General features: G+C 34.7%; 1 long non-coding RNA gene across 1 annotated transcript; it reads left to right on the forward strand.

The window, feature by feature from the left end:
* The first annotated feature begins 3,757 nt into the window (after positions 1–3,757).
* LOC145630547 (uncharacterized) lies at positions 3,758–6,682 on the forward strand. The gene is made up of 4 exons (XR_014112085.1): positions 3,758–4,253; positions 5,240–5,331; positions 5,403–5,785; positions 6,566–6,682. It is a non-coding gene; the product is annotated as an uncharacterized LOC145630547 (long non-coding RNA).
* The last annotated feature ends 476 nt before the right edge of the window (positions 6,683–7,158 follow it).

Consider the following 7,158-nt stretch of genomic DNA (forward strand, 5'->3'; position numbering starts at 1 on the left):
AATAAAGTAGAGGCCTATTATTAGGGCGGGTTCAATCTCTTTTAGGTTGGATTTGTACCTTCATCCCCGAACTACCAGTCATGGTTCAAGACCTATTGGAGTTGACGATCTCTTAGATCCTTAAGGGGTGTAACCTTCACCCTGTGAACGGTTTACAAGTTCCTAAAACTTGTTGGCGACTCTTTTGCTCTATCTTCTTTCCCTTTGGATGCCACCGTACTTTAGTGTATGATCACAGTGGGGTTCAAGCTAGGGATAATGCTTGAAATATTCCCTACAATACACAAATCATTCTTTTCGTAAAAGATAAGTTTTCAAAAAGATATCTTTAAAAGATATTTTCTAAAAATAAGTTTTCCAAAAAATATTTCTTGTTGTTAAAAATATATTATGTCAATAATAATAAGATATATTTGCTATAAAATCAGATTTTATTTAAAACATATACTTTCCAAATATATTAACTTATCTTTTTCAAAAGATATACTTATCATAAAATCATATTTTATTCCAAACTTATATTTTCCAAATATACTAGCTTATCATTTTTAAAAGATATACTTATCATAAAATCAGATTTTATTCCAAACTTATATTTTCCAAATATACTAGTTTATCTTTTTCAAAGATATACTTTTAATAAAATCAGATGTTATTCTAAACTTATTTTTGCTTAAAATACTTTCCAAAAATAACTTATCTTTTTCCAAATGGGATTTATTAGAAAATAAATATCTTTATTCTATAAAACAAAATCCCTAAAAGATATGCACGTATTAGATAAATATTTATATCACTAAACTGACCTTTCACGACGTGCAGACTTAAGTTTCGATTAGGTTCTGGAACTTGGACAGTCTCTGAGTTCTTGACAAGTCAGTAACTCTAATTTCATTGACTATCATGAGTTCACTTTGGTTCTTTAGACTTGTTCCAGACTGATTTTTATGTCCAACATACTTACATGAATCCTAGAGCAATATACTTTGATTTCTCCGTCTTCATGTTGTTTCTTTGAAACTCTTGATCTGGAATCTTGTAGTATTGATGTATTCTAGATCTTAAGGCAACGTTCCACTTCTAGAACCGCAGGCTAAGTTTCTAACTGGAACTTGTTGTCTTCAACGCAGACCAAGTCAACTCCTTAACTTGCTGTCTTCAAGTTCCTGTTAGGGAACATGCTCCGGCTTTCGTGGGAAAGCCTGCCGAAAGTTCCTTCTGGATCTTGTTAGAGAATACCTTCAGGTTCCTTCGTGGTTTGGTTCTCATGGGAGAACCTACTTTAGGTTCATTCATTCTCTCTTGTTCCTCTTGAAGTCTTCTATGTTCCAACCCATTGACTTCACCTAAGTCAGTTCCTGTCTTCACAAAAACACTTAATTAAGAGAAACACTAGATTGAAGTTGTTTGTCATAAACAAACTTCAAGTGAGAGAACTAATTAAACTTAAAGCTTATGTAAATACTTCTACACATATACAACTCGTGTATGCATAGCGTACTTACCTCATGAAGCTAACATATGCAAACACCTATTTACATAGTTACCTTCATGGTTCTTTAGCCATCATCATGCTTATCAACCATGACACTCATCATTGTTCTTATTTCTCTATTGCTTATTGTAGACACCCAAATGTGTCTCCCCAAAACCAAACCCGGTGATGAGTGCCTTTCACGTCGAATCATTGTCGAATGAAGTGAAAATGTAGAAAGTCTAGTGTTGCGGAAAGTTTTTATTTCTTTTCCCTTCTCTCTGTTTTTGAAAACTTCATTTTAAGAAAAAAGCCAATCCAGTTTGGTTGGTCCATGATATAAGTCCAATAGTAGTGTAGTTGGATGGGGCTTGCAAAGACCTTTCCAATGATATATTATAAGCCCAATTCCGATGAATATTGAGGAAGTTATGGCCAATTTACTAAACTGGGCCCGGTTTGAGCTTTATATGCGGCCCAATGATCTAGGGGAGGGCCTAATATGATTTATCATTCCTAATGCAATTAGGAATGGTTTTAGTCTTCTAGAATCTTCTAGAAGGTTCTTTTCATTCCTAATTCAATTAGCATTGATAAATTGACTTTTGTTGACTTTTCAGAGTTTTAATCAAAATCAAATAGCATCTTCGAAGAAATTATATTATTTTATCCTCCAGTACGGTAAACTTATCAGATTTTTGAAAACGCGTTAAAATCGAGCTTCGCGTCTGACCCCAGGCCTTGGCGCCTAGAACCTGGCCTGGCGCTAGTGTTGGTGCCTGGCGTCAGCTAGCCAGGGTTGGCGTCAGCTAGCCAGGGTTGGCGTCAGCCCTGTTTTCTGATCGTCAGACTCTATTTTGTTAATTTATCTTCTTTGGCTAATTTTCTCTATAAATATCATATCAAAAACTCCGTTTTCATTCATCAAGATTTATCAATTCTCTTTCATTCACCAATTCTCCTCATTCGCAAGTTATCATCAACAATCATTAATTCTTTAGCATTCTCTAATCATTCATCTCTTTCTTTTTTTCTTTCAAACTTATTTTTAACACAAAATTCCGCATTCGCAAGATCTAGAAACACCTAGCCATATTCGAAGTTGCCTTCGCCCTAGACGTGAAAGGTTTAATTTCTGAGGGTTTGGTCCCAAATCTCTCTTTTAATTATTTAATTTAATTGTTTTGATTATTATTTTCCTTGAAGTTACTAACGTGTGTATTTTGTTATTAGAAAGAGGTACGAGGCATCAAAGTAAGTACTTTAATTGATGTTATGATGTAGAAATCATGTTTATATTGTTATTATGATATTCCTAGTATCATGTCTAGGGTAATTTTAATATTAAATATGATTGCTATGATGCTTTCTATGTTCTTCCTAATATTTATTCATGTTAGTATCATGTTAGGGTTAAAGATTTGATTTTTAATGCTTAGTGACATGCTAGGGTTTGTTATTAATCTTGTTAGTATCATGCCTAGGATCTTGCTATGTTCATTATGCTTTAATATTAACATGAACATGATTATGATTATAATTGTTATAATTTATGATGATTATGAATATTATTATTATTATTTTTATGATGATTATTTTATTTATGATTATTATTATTATTATGATTAACGTGATTATTATTTTAATATGATTTTTATGATGATTATTATGATTATTATAATTTTATTATCATGATTATTATTATGTTGCTTGATGCTTATTATTTTTTGCTTGATCACCTTTTATTTCATGTTTAAAGGAAATTTGTACTTGTAATCACGCTTAATAAGATAATTAATAATCTTGTTTAGGGTTAATTGTGATTATAATTCAAGTGATCGCCAATAATAGTTTATTTGTGCATTACACTAGTGGAAAAAAATCTCATTCGTAACAGGCTATTTGTAACGGGAAAAGCTATGCCCGTTACATTAAATATATTCGTAACGAGCAAAATAGTGTCCGTTACGAATACTTTGTTATTCGTAACGGGCAAATTAGTGTCCGTTACGAATACTTAGTTATTCGTAACGGGAAAATTAGTGTCCGTTACGAATACTTAGTTATTCGTAACGGGAAAAATAGTGCCCGTTACGAATACTTATTTAGTTGTAACCGTCATCATTTGCCCGTTACGGATATTATATTACATGTAACGGGCATATTGAGCCCGATACAACTGCTTGAGCGTGGCCCAAATGATGAGAGGAGCCCATTACTTGGCTTTGGCTTTTTATTAGGGTTTACCTAGCCGTCATTCACCTCTTTTCTCTCATTTCACACTCAGTCACTCTCTCTCTCTCTCTCTTCCTCCTCATAGATCTGCTTCTTCAATGGCAAATTTTCTTTTACTTCACTCTCCTTACCTCCATCTTCTCTCTCCTACAACCATTGTTGAAACTCCCTTCATTTTCACCTCCAATTTCTGCTAACCCCTAAGTTTTTTTAAGTCAAATTGCCGCTCTCTTGTGTACAGTTCTACGCCGAACTCCACGAAATTTTCATTAGAGAGCTTCGCTAATGGTGCGTAGCCGTATTTGGTAATTTCCCCTTTTTCGATTTTTTATTTGATTTAGTTCTTTTTTATTTTTTGAGCTTTTGCGATTTCATTTTATTTTTTTTTTTAATTTTTTTTTTATTGTTTGGAGTTGATTAGGTGAGAAGGGAAGCAGGATTAGCCGATTAGGGATCCGAGTTTATTTTGCAGAAGAAATTCAATTGCGCTATTACTCTGCGATTTCTTCGTTACAAGCTTTTTCGGAGATCTTGCTGTCACAAGGTATATAATTTGTTAAACCTCGTTTTATTGAACTTATGAATGAAATTACAAATCTATGAATTCTAATGGTTCTTATGTAGCTGGAGCTTTGATTAGTATTATATTAGGCATAGCATAGAGGCTGTATTTAAGTTATTTTGAATTTTCTCTAAAAAAAAAAAAGTTATTTTGAATTTTCATTTTAATGTGAGTACCCAATTCTTCAACTTTCACTTAGACCTTTCAACTATCTTTGAATCTTGAATCACTTACTCTTAGAAAAAAGATTGTGTACAAAGGGAAAGTGAATAGAAAATTGAACGGCATATGCTTATAGACAGTCTTGAGATCTATATTTACAAAATTAGCAAATAGATAAGTCGCAAATATTTATGTGTGTTAGTATAAAACACATGAAATGCCATAATCTAGCACCCATTTCTAGAGCCTCCACGTGTTACACTTTGAGACACGCCTGTAACTAATGCCTGTGTCCAATTGACATTGCTATTCACTTTAGGAGATCTTGTGCTTTAGCTTAAGCTCTTTTGTGCATTTCTTATTAATCTTTTGTCTCTGTATGTCTTCAATTTTGCTTGGCTCTACTTCACCAATTATTAGCTAGTGGTGGTCTACAGATTAGATTTTACAGGAATGACGGATTGTGGGGAAACACTTGCTCCTGGATTCTTGAAACTAATAGTCTACAACTGCATATTATCAAGAAAGAAGCTCTGTGTCTCCACCTTCACTACCCCCCCCAGCCGCATTGTCTTTCATGTATTTATTTTTCACTATTTATTGGATTTCTAATTGTATACTTTATTTTCTGCATGGATCAGCATATCAGTGGGTTCAATTTCCAACTGCTACCCATCTACGTCAAAGGATAGGTCATTGTTGATGGCTGATATTTGGTGTCTTCCTGGTTTGTTCCTCTCCTTTGGTGGTTACCTTTAGTCATTTATAGCTCTTAGGTACTAACTCAACTTCTATTTATATATTAGGTATGGAAGGGGGTCCAGTCTTCGGTCAGAATGGATGCCTGGTTGGTATACTGAACAGACCTTTACGACAAGCTGGGGGTGCTGAAATTCAGGTATTTCGACTCTGTCAATTAACTTTTAGTTCTCCTAGTGCTTGAGCTAAGGAGCCACCTTTGGATAACAGGTTATAATTCCGTGGAAAGAAATAGAAAGTGCTTGCAATGGCCTATTTCAGTTGGTGCCTGAAAAGTCAGAGAGAACTCAACTTGCTGGCGACTTCTATGGCGTAAGGACAGCTACAATGAATTGTCTAAATTTTAGAGCTTCACCTAATTTAATTGAGAAGCAGCCTGTGAACCATTGCTCTGTACCATTGACAGTGGAGCATGCAATGTTTTCAGTTTGTCTTATTACCTTGAACAATGGAGTGTGGGCCCTTAGACATCTCCTTGCTTCAGCTTGAATCTGTTCCAAAGCCGCTTAGCCCTATCTGTGCAGAACTTACTTGCCCTTTTCCAGGATCAAAGGCTTTTGTTATTGGACATGGATTGCTAGGGCCTCGATGTGGTAAGGATGTATACTGTTTCTTTGTCGGCACTGTGATGTACCTTGAAATCTGAATCCTTGATCTTGCTCCAAATGCATGATGTTTTTGAAGTTTGATTGTTTGAACCATGATTTCCATTTTCTATAGGGTTCTCTCTTATCATTATGTGTGCTACCAACTACCTAGTGACTTGTTTTACCAAACAAAATATTATGCTTAATCAAATAGATAGATACCGAGTAGCTAACAATAGAAGCTAATTTTTTACTACTAAAATAACCAACAATTATTAGAACAGTTAAGTTGTGAGTCTTTCACTCTTGTGACAAAGAGTGCCAGGATTTTCCACGTTTCTTTAGTGCCCTGTCATTTTATGTGAACAATTCATTCCAGGGATTGTGAATTTGTATTTCTTGTTTAATATAAGTAGTAGAGTTTATATGCGTAATTTGCTTTTATCATTTCATCTGGAAGTGCCTTATGTTTGATGACCTTATTTATATATTTTATTGAAGTGGGGCCAAGATGTTTGTTATTATATTTCTAAAGCCCTTTGTACCATTATTATAGCGATTACAGAATGTTACCGTGATTTCAAATCTATAGCTTATTATCTTTCAAAAAAAATAAAAAAATCTATAGCTTATTATCTCATTTATGACTTGCACCCTTTGGTCCAGTTCGTTTTATTTCTGTCTTGCATGTAAGTAGTCTTCATTTTTAAATAATGCACTTCCCTCCTTATTTTTCTGGACTGCTCAGACTTTCATTTTATGTGTGCTTCATAATTCTTTTTACAGACCTGTTGCCAACTATCACAACTGGTGTGGTTGCTAAAGTTGTGAAGGAAAAAAAGCATGTACCCGACCAGTCCGCTTTGCAGATTAGTCCTGCAGGAGAGATCCCGGTGATGCTGGTGACCAAAGCTGCTGTGCATCCTGGTGGTAGTGGTGGTGCTGTAGTTTATTCATCTAGTCGCTTGATTGCCCTGGTGGCAAGGTACTCCGTATATGACACACATGATATTTCAAAGATGAATCTTGTTACATTATTACTGAAAGCTCTGTTTTAATGATTAGAAGCCCAAATGTTGAGTATCTGCTGTAGAGTGGTGGAATTTCTTTAATACTATTGTCTGGCATAAGTTCTAGGCATTGATGGTGAAATTGGATATAAAAGATGAGAATAATCCCCTGGCCCCACCCCACTTCTTATTGTTTGTCAATTTGCTAAAATGGTTGTTGTTGATTATGGTCCTGTGGCAGCTTTGGGTTCGTATGGTTGCTGTTGGTTCAAAATCTTTTCCTCTTAGAAGGACGAAGAATCATACTGTTGTTGAGACTTGTCGATTATTTGGAGAATAAGTAGGCGTTGTTAGGCAGGGAAGAAGTAG

The sequence above is a fragment of the Chenopodium album genome, chromosome 5 (genome assembly GCF_948465745.1).
Source record: "Chenopodium album chromosome 5, dcCheAlbu1.1, whole genome shotgun sequence".
Lineage (NCBI taxonomy): Eukaryota > Viridiplantae > Streptophyta > Magnoliopsida > Caryophyllales > Amaranthaceae > Chenopodium > Chenopodium album.